Source organism: Chelonoidis abingdonii, chromosome 24, assembly GCF_003597395.2.
Source record: "Chelonoidis abingdonii isolate Lonesome George chromosome 24, CheloAbing_2.0, whole genome shotgun sequence".
Taxonomy (NCBI): Eukaryota; Metazoa; Chordata; order Testudines; family Testudinidae; genus Chelonoidis; species Chelonoidis abingdonii.
The window spans coordinates 26,224,977-26,251,965 of NC_133792.1; the positions used below are offsets into that span (position 1 = coordinate 26,224,977).

A 26,989-nucleotide genomic window follows, 5' to 3' on the forward strand; every position below is an offset into this window, starting at 1 on the left:
TTTTTACCTAGATTAGTAACATTAGATCTCAGGATAGAATGTTTCAAATACATCAGTCAACCCTGAAAATCTTCCTACACAATTTACATACTCTGCACATTAATAAATGACTTTGACTCCAAAACATTGTATACATTAAAATCACACAATTTCAGCAGAAGGAATTTCTCTCATTGATTTGACCTGCTTTACAACTAAAGTGTCTAATGTGACTCTTAGGGTATGTCTACACTACGAGATTATTCCGATTTTACATAAACTGGTTTTGTAAAACAGATTGTATAAAGTCAAGTGCACGCGGCCACACTAAGCACATGAATCCGGCGGTGTGCGTCCATGGTCCGAGGCTAGCGTCGATTTCTGGAGCGTTCACTGTGGGTAAGCTATTCTGTAGCTATCCATAGTTCCTCAGTCTCCACGCCCCCTTGAATTCTGGGTTGAGATCCCAGGCTGTGATGGGGCAAAAATCATTGTCGCGGGTGGTTCTGGGTAAATGTTGCCAGTCATTCCCTTCTCCGTGAAAGCAACGGCAGACAATCATTTTGGCACCCTTTTTCCTGGATTGCCCTGGCGATGCCACTAGCCACGGCAAACCATGGAGCCTGGTTTTGGCCTTTGTCATTTGTCACCCGGTATGCTGTTACTGGGATCCTCTGACAGAGGGCGATACTGCAGCGCTACACAGCAGCATTCATTTGCCTTTGCATGATAGCAGAGACGGTACAGATTGTTCTGCTACCATTCTGCCAAGCCATTGCTAAATTTTGGCAATGAGATGCATGTTTTACCTGTCATTCCTGTACATCTGCTGCCTGTCATGGGTGGCCCTGGCTGAGGTCAGCCAGGGCGCAAAGGACAAAAATGGGAATGACTCCCCGAGTCAATCCCTCCTTACGTTTTATGTAAAAATAGAGTCAGTTCCTGCCGTAGAATATGGGGCAAGTGTACTAGAGAACCAGAGAGCACAGCTGATCTGTGTTCAGATTCCCGCAGAACATGATGAGCTGCATGCAAATTCATGGGGGCTGCCCCTGCAAACAAACCCCTCACCCCCCATTGCTTCCCTCCCCCCCACCCTTCCTGGGCTACCGTGGCAGTGTCCCTTCCATTTGTGTGATGAAAAGTAATTAAAGAACGCAGGAATAAGAAAACACTGGACTTGTTAATGAGATAAAATGAGGGGGAGGCAGCCCTCCAGCTGGTGATAGTCCAGGCAGCAGCAACATTAAGCCGGTGATGTGGGGGAGGGGAGCCCAGTCATCCCGCTGCTATGATAGTCCAGGAAGTACAGAATCTTTTCTTACACATGAAGGGAGGGGGCTGATGGAGCTCAAGCCCAGTGCTATGATGAGGACGGTTACCACCCCTTCTGTACCATCTATTGGGAATGACCGGGATTCATTCCTATTTTTATCCAGCTGCCCCCGGCCCAGCCTCACCTGAGGCCAGCCTAGAGAGGCCAACCCACAGGATGATGATGAGGGACGGCTGTCAGTCCTACTGCACTGCTACCATCTGCCACTGGGAGAGGGGAAGAGAGAGAAGATGCTACTTGTTTTCTGCTGCAAGCACTGTGTCTGTCAGCAGCATGCAGTATACATAGGGTGACATATAAAAAAGTCAAACGATTTTTTACCCTTTTCTGTCACGGAGGGGGAGGAGGGGGGTCAATTGACGAGATAGACCCTGAACCACCCCGGACAATGTGTTTGACTCTACAGGCATTGGGAGCTCAGCCAAGAATGCTAATGATTTTCGGAGACTGCAGGGACTGTGGGATAGCTGGAGTCCTCGGTACCCCCTCACTTCCTCCATGAGCATCCATTTGATTCTTTGGCTTTCCGTTACGCATGTCACGCAGCACTGTGCTGTGGACTCTGTATCATAGCCTGTATATTTTTTTAAAATGCTTTGGCATTTCGTCTTCTGCAACAGAGCTCTGATAGAACAGATTTGTCTCCCCATACAGCGGTCAGATCCAGTATCTCCCGTACAGTCCATGCTGGAGCTCTTTTTGTATTTGGGACTGCATCGCCACCCATGGTGATCAGAGCTCCACGCTGGACAAACAGGAAATGAAATTCAAAAGTTCGCGGGGCTTCAGACCTGTCCAGAGCGGTCACAGTGGAGCACTGTGGAATACCCCCCGGAGGCCAATACCGTTGATTTGTGACCACACTAACTCTAATCCGATACGGTAATACCGATTTTTAGCGCTACTCCTCTCGTTGGGGAGGAGTACAGAAACCGATTTAAAGAGCCCTTTATTTCGATATAAAGGGCCTCGTTGTGTGGACGGGTACAGCATTAAATCGGTTTAACGCTGCTAAAATCGGTTTAAATGCGTAGTGTAGCCCAGGCCTTACAAGGAGAATCCCATTTCCTTTGTATTTCTCCTTACAGAGGAGTCCAAGTTACTACCTTAACGGGATCTTCCTTCAGCACTCCTGCACAGACTAGCTACTAGTGTTTATTTACTTTTTACAACAGTACTGCCATTTTGGATATATTTAAACTGATTTTAATCCCTCAGATATTCAAAGTGGATCTCTTTGGCACTTTTCTTCATAGAACTCAGTGGCCACAACAGCTAAGGGTTTATAAGACATCACCCTTTTTGGCATTAAGAGTTTAACATTTATTAACTAGCATTAATAAACTTTTCTGAGACTGTTCCATTTTCAGCTATGCAACTAACTAACTCCTTCACATTGCATAGGTCTAAGGGCTTTCTTTATTGCTAAATACTGCATAAAATATTCAGTCTTTTCTAAATACTTCCAGTTGTCTGCACAATGGCTAAAGGAAGAAAAACTTCATGAGCTACACAGTATATATAAAATCATACCAGGTGTGTGTTTGGTTGCTATGTTTCTCAGTTCTGTTATGAGTGTTGATATTTTGGATGTTATGTTTTGAATAACATGCACTCAGTGTATAAATCTGTCAATAATTGTTTATTACATAATTGCATAAGGATAAATATTTAGGGTATGCAACTCAAATATTTATAAGTACAAACTTAGATTACAGCATGGTGCACGGCAAATTACATGTTCATCTTCCGTGAGCTTGGCTACCTGACTGAGAGTGTAGTAAAGTACATGAGAATTTTTGAAGGGGTATCTATTGTACTTTCCTTTAAAAATTGGTTTGCCCCTTTTAATGAATTTTAATGAATCAAACATAGTTTCATATTATTTCCGTGGTTTGGTTTTCTTTCTTTGTTCTAAGGAAAAATAATATGAGCCTGTTTGGAAATCCTTTGCATACTGTAGATCTGAATATTGCTTCATTTTGGTAAACTTGCATAGTTGTTCTACTCACAAGGGTTGGATTGGTAGCTTCTTGATAATCAAATTTAGATGATATTATCATTTTAGTTTAAATATATTTTTGCAAATGGTAACTCCCATTAATGCTACTGGAATTTAAGGAGGAAATACCCTATAATAGCCATCTATATTACATATTTTTTTTCATTGTATAAATGCTGGATTTCTTTCTTTTCAAACTGACTTGGGTATTTCAGCTCATTTTTGTGGGGGTTAGAGAACAGTGAAAGCACTGAAAAGTTTGAGAAAAACTGCACTTGAATCTGTGTATTTGTGTGTAATCTAGTTTGCATAAAAATATACAATGTTGAGCTTGTTCAGCATGTAATGCCTAGTTTGATTTTTTCTTTACCAACATATCATTATGATCTTGTTTTGCTATACATGTAAAACATTTCCTTATAACCCTAATTTTCACTTAAAACACTTGCTTTTGTTTAAAATAAATTAAAAGCAATGGATTTTATATTCCCAATTTACATTTTTATGATAAATGTACAACTACAGTCATTTAAATCCAGTGGAAAGGTACAATTCTGACTTTTGTGTCAGTGGAAAAAAATTATTTTAAAAGCGAAAATGTTAGCAGTCCAGACTTTTTGTAATAGAATTTTCCCCACTTCTATACCCACTTTTAATTGTCAACATTTGTAATAAAAACAATAATTTACATAGTAAAGGCAACAGCATTACAATCCCTAAATTTGGATCCATTTCTGGTCTTAGAACTAAAGACAATTATTTCTTTGCACTTTTTATTATTGGTTTCTAAAACTCAGTTTGAAATGCAGCTTTTCTAAACACATGAAGGCAGTGATAATATTTCCCAGACCTGCTGTAGGTTGAGGAAAAAAAGATTAGTTTCTCACAATCTACATTACTAAAGCAACCATGAAATTGACAAGAATGTCCATTTTAGTCAACAGGTGCTAGTCTGGGGAGCACATTTCCTTTTGGGAACACCACATGTAATCATTTCCAAAACAATTTTTCTGATGTTTTCTGGTTTTTGAGAAATTTCCAAAAATGTTGTTTCATTCTGATTTGGAATACAAACAAATTTCAAAATGCCAACATTTCTTGTGAACCAGAAATCCAGAGTTTCAGCCTGTTGTAGTTGTCAGCAAATATCTGAAATATACACTCACAAAGTGTGTCTAAAATCTTTCTTTAGTAAGCTCAAGTGGCGGAGGTCTGTGCAGTGGATCTAAAGGTTCTAACCCAGCTGATGAGTCATGTGGGTATCAATATGATGCCACATGTTGCAATTTGTTTTTTTTAGTTTGCTTAAAACAAAAAAAAAGGATATTGCACACAAAAAGCCCCTATATTAAAATAACATAATTAAGGTTTCACAGTGAAGGGATATGTCCACTCTACCCGCCGCATCGGCGGGGAGCAATCGATCTATCAGGGATCGATTTATCTCGTCTCAACTAGCTGCGATAAATTGATCCCTGCTGTGCTCCCCGTCAACTCCGGAACTCCACCAGGGTGAGAGGCAGAAGCAGAGTAGATGGGGGAGCCACGGCCGTCAATCCCGAGACGTGAGGATGGGAGGTAAGTTGAAATAAGATACGTCGACTTCAGCTTCGCTATTCTTGTAGCTGAAGTTGCGTATCTTATATTGACGCCCCGCTTCCCCCCAGTGTAGACCAGCCCAAGCACTCCAAAGTTAGGAAATGGCTATGCTCTGGGAAAGGATCTGGTTGGTGTAGTTAATGAGGCTCTTGCCATAGAGTCAAAGGACTGGACGGGACCTTGAGAGATCATCTAGTCTGATCCCCTGCACTGATGGCAGGACTAAGTATTATCTAAACCAGTGTTCTTTATTGCAAGGCCTGCGAGCCAGTGGGTGCTCCCATCGGCCCTAAGTGCGGCTCCCTAAGTTCCCAGAGCCCACCCACCCATGCATCCCCCCCCCACACACACACACACCAACCTTCTGCCCCAACCTTGAGCCTCCTCCTGCACCTTGAACGCCTCATCCCTGGCCTCACCCCCGCTTCCCAGCTCTGAGCCCCCTTCCGCACCCAAACCCCTCATCCCCAGCTCCACCCTAGAGCCTCACCCCTGCACCCCTACCCTGGGTCATCTCCCACACTCTGAACCCCTCAGCCCAACCCCATGTGGCTCTCACATTGAAGGTTTTTTGCCAAAGTGGCCCAAACTTCAAAAATAGTGAAGAGCACTGATCTAGACCATTCCTGACAGTTGTTTGTCTAACCTGCTCTTAAAAGTCTTCAATAATGGAGATTTCACAACTTCCCTAGGCAATTTATTCCAGTGTATAACCATCCTGACAGGAAGTTTTTCCTAATGTCCAACCTAAACTTTCCTTGCTGCAATTTAAGCCCATTGCTTGTTGTCCTATCCTCAGAGGTTAAGGAGAGCAATTTTTCTCCCTCCTCCTTGTAACAACCTTTTATATACTTGAAAACTGTTATGTCTCCTCTGTCTTCTCTTTTCCAGATTAAACAAGCCCAATGTTTTCAGTCTTCCCTCATAGGTCATATTTTCTAGACCTTTAATCGTTGTTGCTCTTCGCTGGAGTTTCTCTCTAATTTGTCCACATCTTTCCTGAAATGTGGCGCCCAGAACGGGACACAATACTCCAGTTGAGGCCTAATCAGCGCAGAGTAGAGCAGAAGAATTACTTCTCTTCCCTTCCTTACAACACTCCTACTAATACATCCCAGGATGATGATTGCTTTTTTTGCAACATTGTTACACTGTTGGACCATATTTAGCTTGTGGTCCACTATGACCCTCAGATCCCTTTCCGCAGTACTCCTTCCTAGGTAATCATTTCCCATTTTGTACATGTGCAACCGATTCTTCCTTCCTAAATGGAGTGCTTTGCATTTGTCCTTATTGAGTTTCATCCTATTTATTTCACACCATTTCTCCAGTATCAGAGGGGTAACCGTGTTAGTCTGGATCTGTAAAAGCAGCAAAGAGTCCTGTGGCAACTTATAGACTAACAGACATATTGGAGCATGAGCTTTCGTGGGTGAATACCCACTTCGTCGGATGCTTTTACCATTTCTCCAGTTTATCCAGATCATTCTGAATTATAATTCTATTCTCCAGGGCACTTGCAACCCCTCCCAGCTTGGTATCATCCGCAAATTTTTTATAAGTGTACTCTCTCTGCCATTATCTAAATCATCGATGAAGATATTGAACAGAAGCGGACCTAGAACCGATCCCTGCGGACCCCGCTCATTATGCCCTTCCAGCATGATGGTGAACCACTGATAACTACTCTCTGGGAATGGTTTTCCAACCAGTTTTGTACCACCTTATAGTAGCTTCATCTGGGTTGCATTTCCCTAGTTTGTTTATGAGAAGGTCATGTGAGACAGTATCAAAAGCTTTACTAAAGTCTCTGGGACCCTTCCTCATTTGTTGCAGAAGTTGGAAGGTGTTTAGTGAGTGAGGAAGGAAGAAAAGAGGATAGTCTCGTGGTTAAGTTAGTTGAGGGCTGCGCAAGAGAATTGGATTCTATCCCTGCTTCTGCCATAGACTTTCTGTGTGATGCTCAACAGATAACGTACACATTTTCATTTGTGGCCACTAATTGTGTGTTCCCCATTTTCTGGGTACCCAACTTGAGACTCTGGGGTTGAACACTCAAAGCTGCAACTTAAGCCAATGGGAGCTGTGCGTTAAACATATCCAAGTGCTATAAAATGCTAAACACTATGAAAACTCAGGCTCTAGATGGCTCAAATTGAGCAAAATTAGTGGTCATGGGCAACCTTAATTCTAGCATTTCCTAATTATTGCGTTTTTGACTTTGCAACCTTCATGTTCTGTTAACAGCTTTTTTGTATTTATGGTAATACCTGTCACATGCTTTCCAAATGTTCAGGAAGGTCAGTCCTTACTCTGAGGAGCTCATAATCTGTGGAAACTGGAACTTTTGCCACTGTGACAGCTAGATTTGCTCAGAGCATATTTAGATAACACGATAGTAAGAAGGCCTGTGCTCTGTATATGCCTGTCCCTCCACCCTGGGAGTTCTACTAGTGGAACTTGCACTGATTCTTGATCAGCTGTAATAAAGTTGTTGAAAAATTCAGTGTAGATACACCTCCTAAGAACATATTAGCCTGAAGGAGAGGGCAAGAAGATGGGGAAAAACCTTACTGCACTGCTGTTAATGGAATTAGTATTATTTCTTCGGGAAACTGCTTGCTCTTTGCTTTTGTGGCCTTGTTATGAGGAAAGCAGATGAGAGAATGGAGTCTGTACGTTTGTATAGCAAGGTCTTGCCATTCTAAGCAGGGAATACTCTAGTAAAACGAAATTAAATGGCAACTCTCTAACATAAAATTTTTACAGAGCATCATGCTAATAATGAATGTGCCTGTGTAGATCATTTTTATAGATATTCACATGCTCTGAGTAAAAATATAATTGAAAGTCATTGATAGTATTATGTTACTTGATTACAAAGAGAATTGTAGTGAGGCTTTGTTAGTATGTTTCAGTAAATGATACAAGAAAACTATATCAGCAATGATTTTTATGGATCTTTTTGAAAATTGTTTATGCCCTATGTGTCTCAAATTTTAGTATAACTGGAATGAAATTCATTTTCATTTTGTAAGTGGAAAGGGATTGTGCCTTATGGAGTTTGGCAAGAATCTTGAGAATTTGTCAGATAACAAGTTTGGGGTTCAGCATATCCAAAAGTGCAAGGAACTGGCTGTTACAAACATGTTCCATGTATTCTTTAAAGCAGAGTCATTTGAAAACTCTGGAAAAATAAAGAACATAAATTAAAATTACCCCAGATAGCTTTAACTTTCATAACCAGCATTTGCACAGCAGGTAACACTTGATGACCCTGGCAGGTTTCTAGAGCTTATATTTCCACACAGATTAAACCATTCTTGTAAATGTCTACAGCACAGTAGATGTAAAATGGCTTTGATTTCAGTATTTGAATTGCAGACCTTTTCTCTTAAAATCCTGTTTATTAAGACCCATGGAAAGAAACTCTTTTTTTCCCCCTCAGAGTTTAGACTAGACTGTGCTGAATCTTTTCCTCCTCTCATATCCCATTGTGACATGGAGGCCCATTGGTACCAACAGGCAAAGGCTTCCCTGTTTTTTACAAGCAACTCCTGTCTCAGGTCGGACAAACTCACTATGGCTAATACGCCATTTTCATAGTATTTCTCCATGAAGGGTCGCATGAGTTCTCTACTGAAAGCTTGTAACTTATCAGTACTCATAATCACTGAGAGATGTGTGTGGATAATATTTAAGGAATCATGTAACTATGTTGAAAACTATGCTTTATAGTCTTGGAGTAAAGGTTAGCCACCAGGGAATCATGTCTCGGCAATGGCACATTCATGCAGGGGGGAGTTACGACCTTTCCCTGATGAGCCTTGCATTACATCACTGGCTAAATTGTCTCCCCTTCGCCTTACCCCAGAATAGTCAATAGAAAATCATCAGACAAGCGCAAACAATCCAAACCAATTGAAGGCAGAAAGGAACATTATAATAGACAACTGCCTGTATGCAAATAAAGATAAAATATAAATTCAGTATATGACATGGTGAAGACAGGCACTCAGCGTCCATTCACTGAGAAAATACACTGTTGAGCAAGGGTGTTTCATGAAAGATTGGATCCTGGTTTGTGGGAAACCAGCAAGCTCTGCAACAGACTGAATTTTGCGCGGGGATTGGGAACCTACTTATTAAGCAGGAAAGGTAATTATGAATTGTAGTCACTAGTTTACATTTTATAATTTTGTTTTGTGTTGTAACTAGGGCTGTCAATCACAGTTAACTCACGTGATTAACTCAAAAAAGTATTCACAATTAAAATAATCACAATTAATCACAGTTTTAATCAAACTATTAAACAATAGAATACCAACAGAAATGTATTAAATATTTTTGGATGTTTTTCTACATGGATGACTGGGCAACAAAATGGTAGATGAAATTTAATGTTGATAAATGCAAAGTAATGCACATTAGAAAACATAATCCCAATTATACATATAAACTGATGGGGTCTAAATTAGCTGTTACCACTCAATAAAGCAATCTTGGAGTCATTGTGGATAGTTCACTGAAAACATCCACTCAGTGTGCAGTGGCAGTCAAAAAAGCAAACAGAATGCTGGGCATCATTAAGGGATAGATAAGACAGATCATATTGCCTTTATATAAATCCATGGTACACCCACATCTTGAATACAGTGTGCAGATGTGGTTGTCCCATCTCAGAAAAGATATATTGGAATTGGAAAAGGTTCAGAAAAGGGCATCAAAAATGATTAGGGGTATGGAACGGCTTCCATATGAGGAAAGATTAATAAAACTAGGACTTTTCAGCTTGGAAAAGAGACAACTAAGGGCAGATACGATTGAGGTCTATAAAATCATGACTAGTGTAGAGAAAGTAGATAAGGAAGTGTTGTTTACTGCTTCTCATAACACAGGAACTAGGGATCACCAAATGAAATTAATAGGCATCAGGTTTAAAACAAATAAAAGGAAGTATTTCTTCACACAATGCACAGTCACCTGTGGAATTTCTTGCCAGAGGATGTTGTGAAAGCCAAGACCATAACAGGGTTCAAAAAAGAACTAGATAAATTCATGGAGGAAAGGGTCCATCAATGGCTATTAGTTAGGATGGACAGGAATGGTGTCCCTAGCCTCTGTTTGCCAGAAGCTGGAATGAGCGACGGGATGGATCACTTGATACCCTGCTCTGTTCATTCCCTATGGGGCATCTGGCACTGACCACTGTGGAAAGACAGGGTACTGGGCTAGACAGACCTTTGGTCTGACCTAGTAGGGCCATTCTTATGTTATATTAATTTCAGTTACAACACCGAATCCAAAGTGTACGCTGCTCACTTTATATTATTTATTAGACATATCTGCACTGTAAAAATGAAAAACAAATAGTATTTTTCAGTTCACCTCATACAAGTACTGTAATGTAATCTCTTTATCATGGAAGTGGAACTTAGATGTACAGTTATGTACAAAAAAAATTCAAAAATAAAACAATGTAAAACTTTAGAGCCTATAAATCCATTTAGTCATATTTCTTGTTTAGCCAATCTCTCAGACAAACAAGTTTGTTTACATTTGGCTCTAAAGTTTTACATTGTTTTATTTTTGAATGCAGTTATTTTTTGCACATGATTCTACATTTGTAAGTTCCACTTCCATGATAAAGAAACTGCACTACAGTACTTGTATTAGGTGAATTGAAAAATACTATTTTTGTGTTTTTTACAGTGCAAATATTTGTAATCAAAAATATATAAAATGAGCACTGTACATTTTGTATTCTGTGTTGTAATTGAAATCAATATATTTGAAAATTTAGAAAACATATAAAAGTATTTAAATGATATTCTATTATTGTTTAACAGTGCAATTAATCAAGATTAATTGCAATTAATTTTTTTAATCGCTTGACAGCCCTAGTTGTAACCACTTGTTTCCATCACTCTCTCTCATTTTGAGTGGAACCTCTATTCTTTCTTAAAGAAATCTCCTTTTGTTTTATTATAAATAATCGTAAGTTCTGTGCACTATGCAGGAACACTGATTTAAGGTAGCACTGGGGTACACTGTTCCTTTGGGAGCAAAGGATCTGGAATTTCTCAGTAGCCGGTGTCAAGGGCTGAATATCACAGGGGAATGTTTCAAGGGGACCTACCAGGCAAAGACTGCATAGTGCGAAGGAGAGTGGTTTAGTGGCTGATAGGTTGGTAGTATTAAGGAGCTAAACCCCAGCGACCACAGGCCAGACTCCTCCTCACTAGAGACAGGAGGATAACAAGGTGACTCTCAGTCCTGGCTACCTTGAGAACAGTCACACCCATGTCTTTGCTTTTAACTTAGTTTAATAAATTGCTTCTTTATAGGAGAATGTGATGCAATATGTGCATTGTGGTTGATTATTCCATTCGATATACAAATATTAACACAAACAAGAAGTCCCTGTTGAAATGCTCTCCTTGCTCCAGAGTCTGTTCTTGAAAAAAACATTACTTTTTCTATATTGATATTTGTCCTTGTTCAATGAAAAATGTATATGAACAAATTATAAAAAATGGCTTATCGGCAGAATGAACACTGATTACTGGGTGTTGGGTACTTTTGTGCAAGTGGTCACCTAAGTCACATGACATTGTTTCTGTTCTCTGATTGGATGACTTGAATTTTATAAACATGCCTGCCTGTACAAATTGTTTGCTCATTGAATCCCTCAAGGAGAGGATGGTGTACTTGGGGGGGAAAGTGGAGCAAAATAAATCATATACACAGACCTAGAGAAGTTTAAGCCACATTAAATAGTTTTCTGTCCTCTTTTGTACAAGATAGCATTATATTTGTTTATTTAGAAGGCTCCCACTCTTTAGAGTGGTAGCCGTGTTAGTCTGTATCAGCAAAAAGAACAAGGAGTACTTTTGGCACCTTAAAGATTAACAAATTTATTTGAGCATAAGCTTTTGTGGTCTAAAGCTCATTTCATCAGATGCATGCAGTGGAAAATACAGTAGGAAGATTATATAATATATATACATACAGAGAACATGAAAAAATGGGTGTTGCCATACCAACTCTAATGAGACTGATTGATTAAGGTGGGCTATTATCAGCATGAGGGAAAAAAAATTTTGTAGTGATAATCAGGATGGCTCATTTCAAACAGTTGTCAAGAAGGTGTGAGTAACAGTAGGGGAAAATTAACATGGGGAAATAGTTTTTAGTTTGTGTAATGACTCATCCACTCCTAATCTTTATTTGAGCCTAATTTAATGGTGTCCAGTTTCATTCCTCACAGAGAGAGAAAGATATGTCACATCTATTGGGTGTCTAGCAGACTTTGCATTCAGTTTCCTTTTGTCACATTTATACTAAATAATTCCTATAGCCATTGCCTCTATTTCTCCTTAACAGGGATGCTGCTCTCGGATGACCCCTTATTTCTCCCTATTGGCACCCTCCTGTCAGTCAGTAGCTGTTCTCTGTCACAGTGGCCAGAACTTATTTGAGCAGGACCATGTTTGTAACCAGATGTGAAACTCCCACTTCAGTATCTGGCCACCCTACAGATGCTGCCTGTAATCTAGCCCCGTTATAAAAACAAAGTGTCTCCAAGCTAGGGACTCTTCTGCTTCTCGAACATCTCTCTTCACACATTATCTTCCTTTCTCTTTCCCCAGGGCTCCTCAAAGTGCAATTATTTTGCTTGAGAAAGCCAGTGACTTTAAAATGTTTTCCTAGTCTCTCCTTGTCTCCTAAATGCCTCAAACCAAAAACACACAAGCCAGTTTACATAAATGTGGGTGTGCCAACAGTTTTGCTGTGAATTCCCGTAAATGCTCACAAACACACTAGGTCATACCAAATATCCACACTTACACAGATAAAAGCTCCTCTGCAAACATATGTACTCACATAAACCAACTCTGAGTGGTCATGAAAAACCACAAAAAAGACATAAATGTGGTTGGCTTGAATCATGAATAGGATTTGATAAATATGTTTGTGAGCACATTTATCCAGGATTCACCCATCTCTATTTGAACTGCACTCTGTGTCCTGATTGGTGTATATTTGCTCTGTCAATATATTGTGTCCCTCCAGACACAATTAGAGGACATTCCTATCATCAGAGTGAAGGGGAAATAAACTTTCAGAAAAAGATATTCGGTATTTTTCCAGTCCCTGAAAAGGAAAAGCAAATAATTATTTTCTTTGGCTTTGTTAGTCACAAGTTAAGAAAAAAGCAACTTTTGGAATTGCTTTTCCATATTGTACTGTAAGGCATTTGAAGTCTTTAGGAATGTTCTTGCTTAATCAAAATATTGTTAATTATTATAAATGTGTTTAAAACTCACAAATGAGATTTCCACAAGACTTGAGTATTTCACCATCTTAAACTAAATAGGTATTTCACTTCATGTGTTGTCATGACCTCATAAGAATGAGGCTGAAAATTTCTGTTTTATGAATAACTGTAGGACTATACAAAAGTTAATTCCTCATTTTTATGAAAAATACATACATATGGTTGTATTAGATTACCTCTTTTAGATTTTCTAATGGTTATTACATTTGAAAGATTTTTTTTTTTGCGCACATGAATATGAGGGTTTGAAACTCCATTAGCTGAAAAATGACTTCTAGCAACTCATTGTGTGTTCTGTAAAGCATCATTCAGATTCTAAGAAAACTCCACCAAATAAACCCAAAATACTGCAGATTGCACTGTGTAAATGGAGCACTTCTTAGCTACTAGCATTAATTAGTTAATATTTGTAATGCATTTTCAAGAAGAAAGATGTTATATAAGGCAAGATTTATTATTTTTACTGTATGTATAATGTCTGTAATCCTAAAGAATTTCTGCAACAAAAAGTCTCTACTATGGGATGGGGAATTGGTATTTCATGAGACATTTTTATGGCATCGGTAACCCTACCACAGTTTAAATTTCATCATCTTGGAAAACAGCTTAGACCATAGGAAAGGTGAATTGTGGCTAAACTTTGACTTCCATTATGCTTTTTATTGGGAGTAAGAATTGCTAATTATTTTAAGTGTATGGTAGTTGGGAAACATTTTGAGAGTCAAAACAAAATGGCATTTATGCTACAAAACTCTGGAGAAATACAAAAGCGAAATAATATCAACAGATATAATTATTGTCTGGAAAACTCTAAGGCAATACTGCATGAAATTAGTCAGCTGTAGATTTCATATCAAAAGACACAATTCATACCGTGTCTTCACTTGTATGTGATACTCTTCTGAAAAGGGAATCTTGAATAATTTCAGGAGCTAGGACTAGTTGACTTACTTTCTGCTACTCTCGTTCTCCTATATATTGTGTATTGTTATTAAGCTAGAGGACAGTTGGTATGAAAGCCTCATGCACTGAACTGCATAAACCCAGTTTATGTGTAAGTGATACATGTTACTGTATCTACCATGTGAGGCTGCTTTTCAGAGACAACAATTTTCCATGTTTAAGGCAAGATTTTACACGAGCTTTCCACTGACTTTTAGTGACGATTTGCAGTGCTGTAATTGTACAGCTTCACTAATTAACTATGTGATGTCAGGAGCTGGGAACTGAAATTCCAGAAATTGATGTTCCAGCAGAGTTGTTCTCAACGAAAGATTATAATAATAAAAAATTTATTTGCAAGTTGGCAGTGGTGCTCGAACAGTTTGTGCAGTGAGGATGCTGAGAGCCATTGAACCAAACTGTAAAGTAAACCCTGTATAAGATGGAAACTACTTCAAGCCAGGGGATGCCGCATCACCCCGAGTTTCAGCACCTATGCAAGTTGGGATTAGGGAATTGAGCGGGGCAGGTTTTCAGATACACTTCAGGTTGGAGTATTGGTAATCCTCAGTAGAAAAGGGAGATCTTCCCAAAGTGCAAAACTCTTCGAATGTGAACAAGAGCCCTGATCTGTCAGATGGAATAAGGTAGGATTTCTAGTATAAGTGGCTGGACCCTTATTTTGTTTTGCTAAATGTAGTACATTATCGCATTAACAAGTCAGCTGCAAATTTTCATTGTTCAGTCACTTTGCTTTTATTTCCTATGCCGCACCCTACATTTGTATAACTGGCTTTATGAAATAAATGTCATGTCTTTGTTCTACTAACTTACAAATTAAATTTAATCAAGTGGCGGCGAGGAGGAGGCAAGAGCCCATCCTTAAATGTGGTTCAGTGGCCTGAAATGCAAAGGTATTTTTTGCTTCATCTCTTAGTTGAGTGCATATAATTTACTAATGTGACTGAATGAGATGTGCTCTTATTGAACAACACATAACATTCTGGAACTGCATCTCTATAGCTTTTTGCTTCAAAAGAAAAACAAATGTAACACCGGATAGATACCAATGGATTAGTTTTTTAGCACATATTAAAGTAATCTGGAACTAAATCCTAGTCAACAGTTGAACCAATAATTTTGTGTAGGTTACATTTATTGTAGTAGAGTTACTGGTAATTGTTAGATTTGGGTGAGCTGTTTTCCTAGGATGACTCCAGTGTTAAAAAACTGTATTATGAAGCCCTTTGTGCAACTTCTACTACAAATGAAGTCAAATTCATAAAAGGTCTACTGTTGGATCATATGGTAGTTTCCTGAAAAAATAAGTGACCATTTAAAACAAATATGAATATATGTACATGTATTCATACACCAGATTGTGATAGATTCTGTACATTAATTTGAATTAAAAGGCAAATAGAAATTTAAAATATTTTTGAAGAAAATATTTACTTAAGAAAAATAGTCTTAACTCCTACTTCAGTAATCATTTGGTAGTCAGTGATTGTAGGAGAATTTGCAGCTAGCAGGCATTTTCAAAACACCAGTCAGTAATTTGATCTGGATTTCACAACACTAATATGATGAGAATTTTCTGAAGCTGTCTTTTTTTCTTCCTTAGTCCCCACTTCTTCTCTCAAAATCCTTAAAAAAAAACATACACTTTACAGGCCCCATTTTCCAGTCATTCTATTATAGAATTATGGGCATTGTGTTAACAAACTCTTGTCCTTTAGCTCAGTCAGAGCTAGAAAGATTTTTCTGTGGTTTCCAAGAGTGGAAAGACATTAATTGATTTGTATTTTTTTGTCAAGTAAACTAATGTACTTTGTTTCTTGTTTGTGGAGAAAGGAGATTGCTATGTGTTAAAGAAAAAAAATTACTAGAATTTTTTCTGGATTAGTTTACTACTTGTTTTGTAACAGGAAATTAAACCTTACAGTGCAAATACTGTACAACAGTATGTATGTTTTGCAATTCAGGGACTAGCTCTACGTTTTTACTTAAAGTTTAAAGTAAACCAATAGAGTCCAAGGGCAAAAAATGACAGGTACAGCATTTACTTTAGATATAGGAAAGGTGATGTGCTTAAAAGCTGAAAATTTGTTTAACTCTGATTTCAGGAATTCCTAGTGGGTAAGGGTATTTTGAATTCTTTGCCATTAGTTACTGGATTCCCAGAAGTAGAACACTAAACTACTGGCTGAAATGAAATGAACTACTTCAAACAGATTCATTGCAATACTCTTTATTTTCAGTTTGTTCTGCTTAGTTCAAATTGTGGGTAATACCCAATCCCAAAACGCTGCTTCATTCTTAAAACTCTGAACAACTTTTTTTGGTTGAGTGAATGGATGGACTAATGAAATACGGCAGAGTGAGGGAATCTTAATTAGTTCTTAGAGAACTTTTGTTTTGAAATGGTACCAATTGCTGTAAGAAATGTCAAAGGATTACATTTCCTGTGCCTTCTGTCTTTCTTTTGTACAGTTTCCAGCAAAAGAAAGTAGCTCTTTTAATTGCAAGAAGTACAGCTTTTCTTTCTGGATCATCAAGAATTTAGCAGGCAGAATCCATTTAGTGGGTTGTTCTTTGTGCTTAAGTAAATCTAGCTATCATGGATTTGGAATGTAGTTACTGAAAGCAAGCACTGCATTTGCTGTTACTTCCCTTAACAGTGGCCTCACTTTATTTTCACATAACCCAATCACTCTTGAAAAAAGTATAAACAGCTAGTGCTTAGTCTTTCAGTGTGTTGTTAGTATGCGGTAGCCCTGTAACACAAAATTTCAATAATATTTACTTTTATTTTGCTTGTTCAAAAGATTGTATTTAACCAGTAAAGCTGACAAATGCTGTGCTTTTTAAAAGATGCATCTAAATACTTATTTGTTTTTAAAGTAAAGGGTTCACATAAACTTCCAAACAACAGGATATTTTATAAAACCTGTAGGGATTTACAGGAACTTTCATATCTGGTTAATCTGATTTAATGTAGAAGAGATTGAAGGCAGGCTTCCTGGTTTTTAATGCAATAGCTCTTTCAAAGAGCAGACATGCAAGAAATGTAGAGCTTTTTGTCATGAAAAGTTTTGCTGAAAAGCATACAATTCTTTGCACACATGTACAGTCAGTATGAGACGAAGGCACAAAACCTCCAACTATGTACAGAATAAAGTAAGAAGAAAATAACTTTTAAAGAACATGAAGATTAATTGCTCAGCAAGAAGTCTTTGATTCTCTGACACTGTAAAATGTCACTAAATCATTTTTACCAAACATATTTTTGTTTTAGAGTACGAATTTACAAAATTCAACTTTAGTTACATATTTTATGGATGCAACAGTACTTTTTGTAATAGTTTTATTTGTTTGCTTATTTAATAGGCATTACACAGTTCATAACTAAATTTACATCAGAGAGATTGTAGTAACTTGCACAACAAAACAAAGCTGCTACTAAAATACTAGCTTTATAACTCAGTCTCTTTGCACTGGAAATTATTTCATACATGTGAAAACATCTGTATATTTTAAATGTAAACCAGCTGTACTGTAACATTCTTACCGTGTTTCCTTTGCCTTTGGCTTCTTTCTTCAGTCTTTAACGTGCTTTTTATCAAAGATTAACTGAACAGCTTATCCATGGGAACTGACATCTCTGTATCAGAAGTATGTCTGCAGTCAAAGCTAGCTAGTCTCTGCCACTGAATAGTTTTATACATTTGATACTATAATTAGAAAAGTTAATACTCTAAGGCTCTGATAATCTTGTTTTTCTTATTGTTTAAATGCTTTTCCTGGATTGAAAAAAAGACAGCTCAGTTGCTGAATCTAAGATGCACATCCTCATGCTATAGGCATGGAGGAACAATAGGCTGCAGTAGAAACTTTCTTTTGATGAAAGAAGAGAACTCAGGCATTTCAATTCCGAAGTTTTGAATCTATCATTTCATGTAAGACTAAAGCAGCCTTATTTGAACTTCAGCTCCTTTGTGGTGGATTTACATGCTGGAGTTAAAAAAAAACCTATTGAGCATGCAGCAAGTAGACAAGTTCTGGTTGGATAAGCCTTTTTCCCCCTCCCACAAGTACAAGGGATCCACCAGCAATAGACACGTTCAGGGCCTCCCCCTAACCACAAACAGCAGAGGTCTGGCTGAAACTAAACTTTATTAAAGTGATGTCACAGCTCACAGCAGTCCAAAGTAATCTGGCGTGCAGGAGGCTGCCTCCCTGGGCTTTGGCAGGGCACATTAGCAACAATTTCCTCTGGGCAGCTGAGTTGAAAAACTTCCAGTTACTTATGAAGATATCAATACTTTGTAAAGGGTTTTGTTCGGGAAAGGCCAGGCTTGTACTCTTGGGATTATGTAATGTGTTTATTTTAGCTACATTTTTCTGTAGCATTTTGTGATATTAGTATATGTTAGTAAAGTTGTCTGAATTATTGTGAACCATTTGTTCATAGTACTTTAAAAACAGGTAGAAATTAGACTCCTTAGATTTTTGGCATTACTGATTAACTGCTAATATTAATCTAAAAATGAGTTATCTATCTATAAAATTCAAAGCTGTGATTCCTGGGTTCAGAGACACATTCTGGAGTCTACTGTGTGTTTAAGAAGCATGATTTATTGATTTATTTTTATTCAGACAAGATGTTAGAATATCTGTCTATGCAGGATTCAGCTGCAAACTGTCTTGTAGGGGAACTGAGGCTTTGTCTACACTTAGTTTTGCAGCGCTGGCAGTTACAGCTGTGGTCGTACAGCTGTGTACGGCCAGCGCTGCAGTGTGTCCACACTGACAGCGAACCGGTCGCGGACAGTGTGTCCAACTTGCAACGCTCATCTGCTGTTGTGAGTGGGGCATTGGGCACTATTCCCACAGAGCACTAGTTCCGAATTTCTGCTGGGGTTGTGGAAGGGGATGGAAGGGTGGCGGTCATTCTCGCGTCCTGTTCCAACGACCCATGGGCATTCGCTTCTTCAGCGTTTGGTGCTCATTGTGAGTTGCTGCCACGTGATTTCAAGTAAGAAAATGGAGCCGAGCTGTTAGGGATGTGCTGATGAATGATGCGAGCACTCCCGTTCTGGCAGTATGATTCTACTTCCTTTATGCTCCAAAGTGACATTTGCCCAATATGATCCCTAAACTGTGGAGGGGCAATAGATGGGACCGCATATTCCATTCTGGCACACCCCACCTCATCCGGCATCCGAGTACATTAATCGGAAGGGGTATTTCTCATGGTCTCTCAAGGCGCTTGTGGATCACATCGCTGGCGTTTCCACTGACCATTTACACAGATGCCTGAAAGGTCATGATGCATGCATCTTTCGGAACAGTGGCCTGTTCAGAGAGCTGCAGGCAGGGACTTTTTTCCCAGACCGTAAGATCACACTGGGACGTCGAAATGCCCATTGTGATCCTTGAGACCCCGCTTACCCGTAATGCCTTGGCTCATGAAACCGTATACAGGAAGCTTGACATGAGCAAGACCGACGTTCAACTACAGGCTGAGCCGGTGCAGAATGACTGTGGAGTGTGCTCTTTGACGTTTGAAGGGGGATGGAGAAGTCGTACGGGAAAGCTACACGTGGGGAAAGCAGCATCCCAGCGAGAATGAACCGCTGTCTGTATTCTCCAAAAAATTTGTGAAGGGAAGGGTGAAACCTTCCGGACGAATGGGGCTCCAGAGGTTTCAACGCCTGGAGGCCTAGAATTTGCACAGCCAGAGAGCAGGCGACTAGAGAGCCAGCAACAGTTGCTCAAAAGATACAGGGAGGCCTAGGAGCACTTGATAAGGCTGAAGAAGCAAATCAGTAATGTTGTGCCTGTCCACTGCATTAGTGCAGTGCCACAGCATACTGCAGTGGTTGCAATATTGCAGATTCCTATTTCACTTGTGCTACAAGTAATTGTTAAAACTTCTGTACATAAAAAAACTGTTAAAAAGACAAGAAAATCCTTTAAAAAAAATACATACATAAAACAGGAATGGTGATAACGGGAGGAGCAATTACCTCACAAGAGTTTGAATAGTTCTTCCTGAGGGCTATGCACTGCCAGCTGCACTTGAGATAAAATACTGCATGTGAAGGGGGGTTGATGACATTGTAAAGGTCGCAGTATCAGGGCTGTGAGTGAACAGTATTGGTGTTGGGGCAGATTGGGTAGCACCTAGATGCTGGAAAGGTGTTTGAGGAAAACAGTGGACACAATAGGTGTGACTTTTGGATGGGCTAGGCATCCACGGAGTGGTCGCTGCAATGTCACCATGACGCATGAGGCTGTGTGGCATTCCATGAGGCTTTACAGCCGAATCTTGCTCTTTGCTGCCTGATCCTTCTAATGCACGTTTTCCCCAGCCAAGTGCGTAATACGTTTTCCTGTTCGCGGATACAATCATGACGCTTTCAACAAGCAGTCCCTTTGATTCCTAAGCTTTCTAAGTTTCTATTAAGCCTTTCAAGACGTCTGTGCTCCAGAGACTGAAGGACGACTAAAAAATAAACAGAGATAAATGTTAAGACAGAGGAAGCTTGTTTTAAGAGTATATGTAACATCATTCACAAGACAGTGTGAACATATCCACAATCTGGACACGCACTTGACAATTGAAATTACATCGAATAGGTGAGTTAAAAAGCCATTTGAATTCAACATGGGGAAAATAAGGGGTCTGATGTTCGGCTACATGGGAAAATAACACATGCAACAGCAACCTGGGAAGGAAGGTTGTGGAACGATTGAAACAGGAAAGCCATTGGTTTATGGAAAAGCAAAGATCAGGTAGCTGGAAAAAATCCTGTTACATTCATGGGGTTATGCCAAAAGATCAGAGTGCAGAAATCAGAAGAAATGCATCTGCACAACGCGGCTCACAGGCATTGTGGGGTTCCAGCTGCCTTTACCAATGGGTTATGCAATAGATCAGAGTGCAGGAGAATCAGAGAAAAGAGCATCTTGCACACCTGCGCTCACAGGGCAGGTGGGGGTCAATAGGCTGCCTTTCCCTCCTCTGTTGAAGCCATGGGGTTAATGCAAAGTACAAGGTGCAGGAAATAGCACTTAAACATATCTCCTTGCATTTTCGAACTAGAGATGTAAAACTCCAGATACTCAGGCTGCGCAGGTCACCTGCGAGATAGCGGGAGACCCATCTACAGCATGTGGATTCCCCCTGTCCCTACGCAGCTATCCCCGTTGTAAGCCATGAATTCCCCCCACCCCTCACAGCAACAATAGGCGCGACGTGTAGCTCTGCTGGGACAGGAGAACATCAGTTCCTCTCCATAAACTGTTGAACGCGCATGCACACGCCTCTGGCTGAAACTATTGAGAGAACAGAGCAGATTACCAGACGTGATCAGATCAGAAATCAATGGGCTATCCACATCAGGCAAGCCCCCCTCCTGCCCAAACATGCACTCTGTTAAAAAAGCTTCTTACCTGAACAGACCCTCTGATCCTCCTCAATAGTAAGCACCCAGCGACTGGCGTGCCTTCTACCTGGGTAGAAAACAGCTCCCTGGCTGCAGTCTGCAGGAACAATCACCTCTGATGTCCCCTTCACCCTGGTTCCAGGCTGTGAACTGTCCGATATGATCACTAGGAGTGGCAGTGGGGTTACATCCGTACGCAATCCACTCCTTGTAAAACCGGCAGTATGGGGGCAGCATACCAGAAGCGTTCCATCACGGGCTTTGCTGAGCACTTCTCAGTTCTTTCACCTTAACCCAACTGAACGCACCTCGGCATGACCACTGTCTTGCATTGACTGTGATCGCTGGCCACGTAGATATATAATCTCAGTGATCGACAGGTTTTCTCGAACTGGAACTGTCTCTTCTCCCCACACTGTATTAGATCCCTGCAGCTCGGCAGTGCTCCATCTGGGGAACGTTTGGGCGTGAGGACTGTGCTGATATGATTGATTGATTGCACTCCAATCCAGCTCGCTGAGCAACATGAGAAGGATTTTTAAAAAAATCCCGGGCATTTAAAGACGGATCACCTGAGCCCAGGGCAAGGTGGATGCCCCTAAAGCGGTGACCAGAGGGCTGAAGGGGATGCTGGGATAAGTCCTATACCGGAGGCCAATAAACGCCTTGGTGAAGTGCCACATCCTGAATGACCAGCGCTGCATCACCAGCGCTGGTCTCGCTACAACCGGAGCAGACCAGGTTACAGCCAGCGCTGCAAACAGGGAGTTGCAGCGCTGGCTGAGCTTTTAAGTGTAGACACCTGCTAAGTTGCAGCGCTGTAACCCCCTCGCCAGCACTGCAACTTGCAAGTGTAGCCAAGCCCTGAGTGTCTTTCCTTTTTAGTGCACTTTTCACAATACAAATGTTGATGTATCTTTTAACTCGGGCAATTTGCACAGCAGTCCCTTGATTATTTCTGGGTTTTTACTTAGCCAACGTCTATTTTATTTCTCTTCAGCTCAGTGTGCAGGCAAAAAAGAGAGAATTTGTACTACTATGGACAGACATAAATAATAACTAAAAAGACTATCTTGATCAAAGTAATGAGGGGTGTCTGAACACTTCTAGTTCTACCACCTTCCTCACCCCATGCCTTCAGTTTGCCATGACATTTCCAGGTGAAGACAGAAATCAAATTGTCCAAACTCAAGCAAGCTCTCCAGTTATCTAATACTGTTTAAGGAAATATATTAATATAATTTGGCCGAATCCCAATTTTTTTTTTACCTGTTCACCTGCAAATAGTGCTGCTTGGTATCCCACATTTCTTACATGTTCACTATTCATTATTAAAGATTTCTTCCCAATTGAAGATTACATGCTACAAAATCTGCCATTACTTTTCTATGTGTAGTGTGTACTCATGGTCATTTGCTGTGGATCAGTGGTTCACAAACTTTTTTTCTGCCAAAAACCCCTTTGGCATCTGCCTAATTATCCCAGATCCCTTTCATTTCTGGCACTACCAGAATGCCCCTGCCAGTGTGAGAACGTGCCTGCCAGCATAACATCGCACACAGTGTACGTGATAGATCAAAGTGTGCGGAGGACACCATTTTGAGGACAAAATGGCATCCTCCATGTGTCAAAGGTGCCAGAATGTCATTCTAGCACATTCAGGCCTTGCTTGCTGGACAGACCCATGCATAACCCCTGATGGGTCCCTAAGAGCCTGGGGGACCTCACTTTGGGAGCCACTGCTATAAATTATATTTTAAAATAGACTTCGGTTAGGTTATTAATAAAAGTTTCAAGGTGCATCTGTCCAATGCTAAAAGACTTCACAGAAATATTACAAATTAAAAGTGAAACTAATTTTTAAAAATGCTTTCAGTGCTGACTTAATCTCAATTAAAAATCAACAATTAGCAAACTGGGCTATTCCTTTACTTCCTTTCACTATTTAGTATCCTAGCTGTCTGAGCAGGCCATTTTAAAAGGTCATACATATGCAAGTTGTTTCTATGTTCTTAGTTAATTTTTGAGACAGATTGTTACAAGATCTCTCATCTGCTTGCGGGAATTAAGGAAATCCATATTAGAATACTTTAAACTAGATTTATCAAACGGAAAATAAGAGATAAGTTTTGAATTTAATAGAAAAGATGCATTTCTGTTCATTAAGTAACTACCCTTTAATTTAATTAACAGTTTTAGTGATAATTATGAAATTTCCTTATTTATAGAAAACTAATGCATCCTGTGTTGAAAAGAGCACACTTGTTACCTTTATATATAAAGTTGATTAGAGAGCTGGTCTTAGCCAGTAATAATAAATAGTAAGACAGGAGTAGTCAAGTTTGATGTCCTTTTATTAATAGAGTTGACTTTATTATTTAAGAATAGCACATAACAAGGCTAACCATGGCACATAACAATACTTGATCCTTATGAAACTAAAGTTTACTGCTGATCCCAGTCTTGTCTGGTTCAAGCAGTAACTCAAACAAACTATTTTTTATAGTTCGCTGACAATCTGTAACTTCACTTTTTTCACACATGACAATTATGCTTACCCCCTTTTGTCTGATACATTTGCAAATTTGCAAGCACATACTGTAATATTCAGACTTTCCAAACTAAAGCAGTTAGAACGCTTGTTCTGATAAATAGGATTTCATGCTAAACATGAAGCAACTAAACTTTCCTCTCTCACTAAACTAAATTTTCCACTCTTAATAAAGATTACATGGCTTAACATTGTGTCTGACGAAGTGGGTATTCACCCACGAAAGCTTATGCTCATATGTCTGTTAGTCTATAAGGTGCCACAGGACTCTTTGTCACTTTTTACAGCTTAACATTATTATTTCAAATTTATTCTGAAAGCTTGCTAGGGGTTTGGTTCACTTGACAATAGGCCCTTTAGCCTAATGGTCAACACACTAAAAAGTATGATTTGCTGGTAATGCAGTAATTGTCCCAGGAACTCATTCTTACTCCTTCAACAGATGTGGCCTTTTGTTCCTTGCAGGAGGATGTTACAGAAAGCACCTTACATTTCAGCCGTTGTCATTGTACTTTATTACTGTGCAATTTCACTTAAAAACATTGACAGGTTCCCCATATCAAAAGGAGCCACATTTTAGGGTCTGAAGGATCACCAAAGTGCATTCAAATAGTAATCATGGGCACAGGGGACTACAGCTAATTGAAAAATTTCTGACAGAACAGATTTCCATCAGAAAGTGCTCACTTGATGGAATTGACCCATTCAACAGGAACATGTCAATTCCATCAAAACTTCTGATGGAAACTGAGCAGACTCGCTTACCTAATTTCCAGCTTGGACCCTGATGCCCAGCTCCCTTGCTGACCACCTGGCAGGCGGGTGGACAGATGGACTGCCTGGTTCTCAACCTCCATGGCTGCCTAGTGGGTGGGTTGGCTTACTGCCTGAGTGCTTGGCTGCCCCACTGAGGAGCAAGGGCATAGCTGGAAATGTTTTAAAAAAAATCACTTTTGAAATGGAATTTTTCAAAAATTTCTTTTCTGTGGAAAATTTCACATTTCTGCCTTTTCGTTCCAATTTGGAATGGTAATATTTTCCACAGAGTAGCAATTCCAGTTCATACATGGAGATATCAATACCAAATATGAGCCCCAGGAGGATACGGGATGGATTGCAGAAGATTGCAAGGGAGAATAGGAATCGAGAGGACTTGCAGCCAGAGGAAATAGGGGATAGACTGGAGAATCGCACAGTCACCAGGAAAAGGCAGGTCTACATGACTGGGGATTCCTTACTGAGAAGAATAGACAGAGCTGATCCAGAGAACAGAAGGGTGTGCTGTCTGCCAGGTGGTAAGATACAGGACGTGGACCTGAGGCTGAAGAGGATCCTAACAGGAGCGGGAAAGAATCCACTGATTGTCCTTCATGTGGGAACAAATGATACGGCTAGATTCTCACTGGGACATATCAAGGGAGACTATGTCAGGCTGGGGAAGATGCTTAAAGAAATTGAGGCTCAGGTGATCTTCAGAGGGATTCTGCCTGTTCCTAGAGAAGGGCAACAAAAGTGTGACAAGATTATGACGATCAACAGATGGCTCAGGCAGTGGTGCTATAAGGAGGGCTTTGGGATGTATGGCCACTGGGAAGCATTCATGGACAGAGGACTGTTCTCTCGGGATGGACTTCACCTGAGTAGGGAGGGAAATAGACTTCTAGAATGTAGCCTGGCACAACTGATTAAGAGAGCTTTAAACTAGGAAATTGGGGGAGATGGTTGGGTGTTGTCCAGGTAATCTCCATGCCCGATTTTAACATGGAGAGGGAAGAAAACAAAGTAAGAAAAGATACAGACAGAGGTAGGAGTATGGACATAAGGAGGAAAGGTAGTGTAGATACCAGTCTAAAAGGGGATATTGGTGGTAGAATGTCTGTGTCTAATCAAGTAAAGGATGTGAACAAAGCCAAACAGCAAAAATTAAGACGTTCGTGCACCAGTGCGAGGAGGCTAGGTAACAAAATGGAGGAACTAGAGTTACTGGTGCAGGAAGTGAAAACAGATATTATAGGGATAACAGAAACATGGTGGAATAGTTGTCATGACTGGAGTACAAGTATTGAAGGGTATGTGCTGCTTAGGAAAAAACAGAAATAAAGGCAAAGGTGGTGGAGTAGCATTGTATATCGATGAGGTAAATTGTAAAGAGGTAAGAAGTGATGGAATGGATAAGACAGCGTCCGTCTGGGCAAAAATCACATCGGGGAAGAAAGCTACTAGAGCCTTCCCTGGGATAATGCTTGAGATGTGCAATAGACCATCGGGATCTGATTTGGAATGGAGAGAGACTTCTTTAATGTTTTTAATGGAGTAAATACTAATGGGAATTGTGTGATCATGGGAGACTTTAACTTCCCAGATATAGTCTGGAGGACAAGTGTTAGTAATAATAATAGGGCTCAGATTTTCCTGGATGCGATAGCTGATGGATTCCTTCACCAAGTAGTTGCTGAACCAACAAGAAGGGATGCCATTTTAGATTTGGTTTTGTGAGTGAGTGAGGACCTCATAGAAGAAATGGTTGTAGGGGACAACCTTGGTTCGAGCGATCATGAGCTAATTCAGTTCAAACTAATGGAAGGATAAACAAAAATAGATCTGTGACTAGGGTTTTTGATTTCAAAAGGGCTAACTTTAAAATTAAGGAAATTAGTTAGGGAAGTGGATTGGACTGAAGAACTTGTGGATCTAAAGGCAGAGGAGGCCTGGAATTACTTCAAGTCAAAGTTGCAGAAACTATCAGAAGCCTGCATCCCAAGAAAGGGGAAAAAAATCATAGGCA

The 26,989-nt window shown here is 39.9% G+C and overlaps 2 protein-coding genes across 5 annotated transcripts in view; one reads left to right on the forward strand and one right to left on the reverse strand.

The window, feature by feature from the left end:
* ANGPTL2 (angiopoietin like 2) overlaps positions 1–18,265 on the reverse strand; it is a 39,957-nt gene extending 21,692 nt beyond the window's left edge. Inside the window, exon 1 of the mRNA XM_032788075.2 lies at positions 17,771–18,265. The gene's annotated coding sequence lies outside the window, so the exon portion shown is untranslated. The remainder of the gene's footprint in view (positions 1–17,770) is intronic.
* RALGPS1 (Ral GEF with PH domain and SH3 binding motif 1) overlaps positions 1–26,989 on the forward strand; it is a 360,828-nt gene that overhangs the window by 158,888 nt on the left and 174,951 nt on the right. The gene's annotated exons all lie outside the window — the stretch shown is intronic.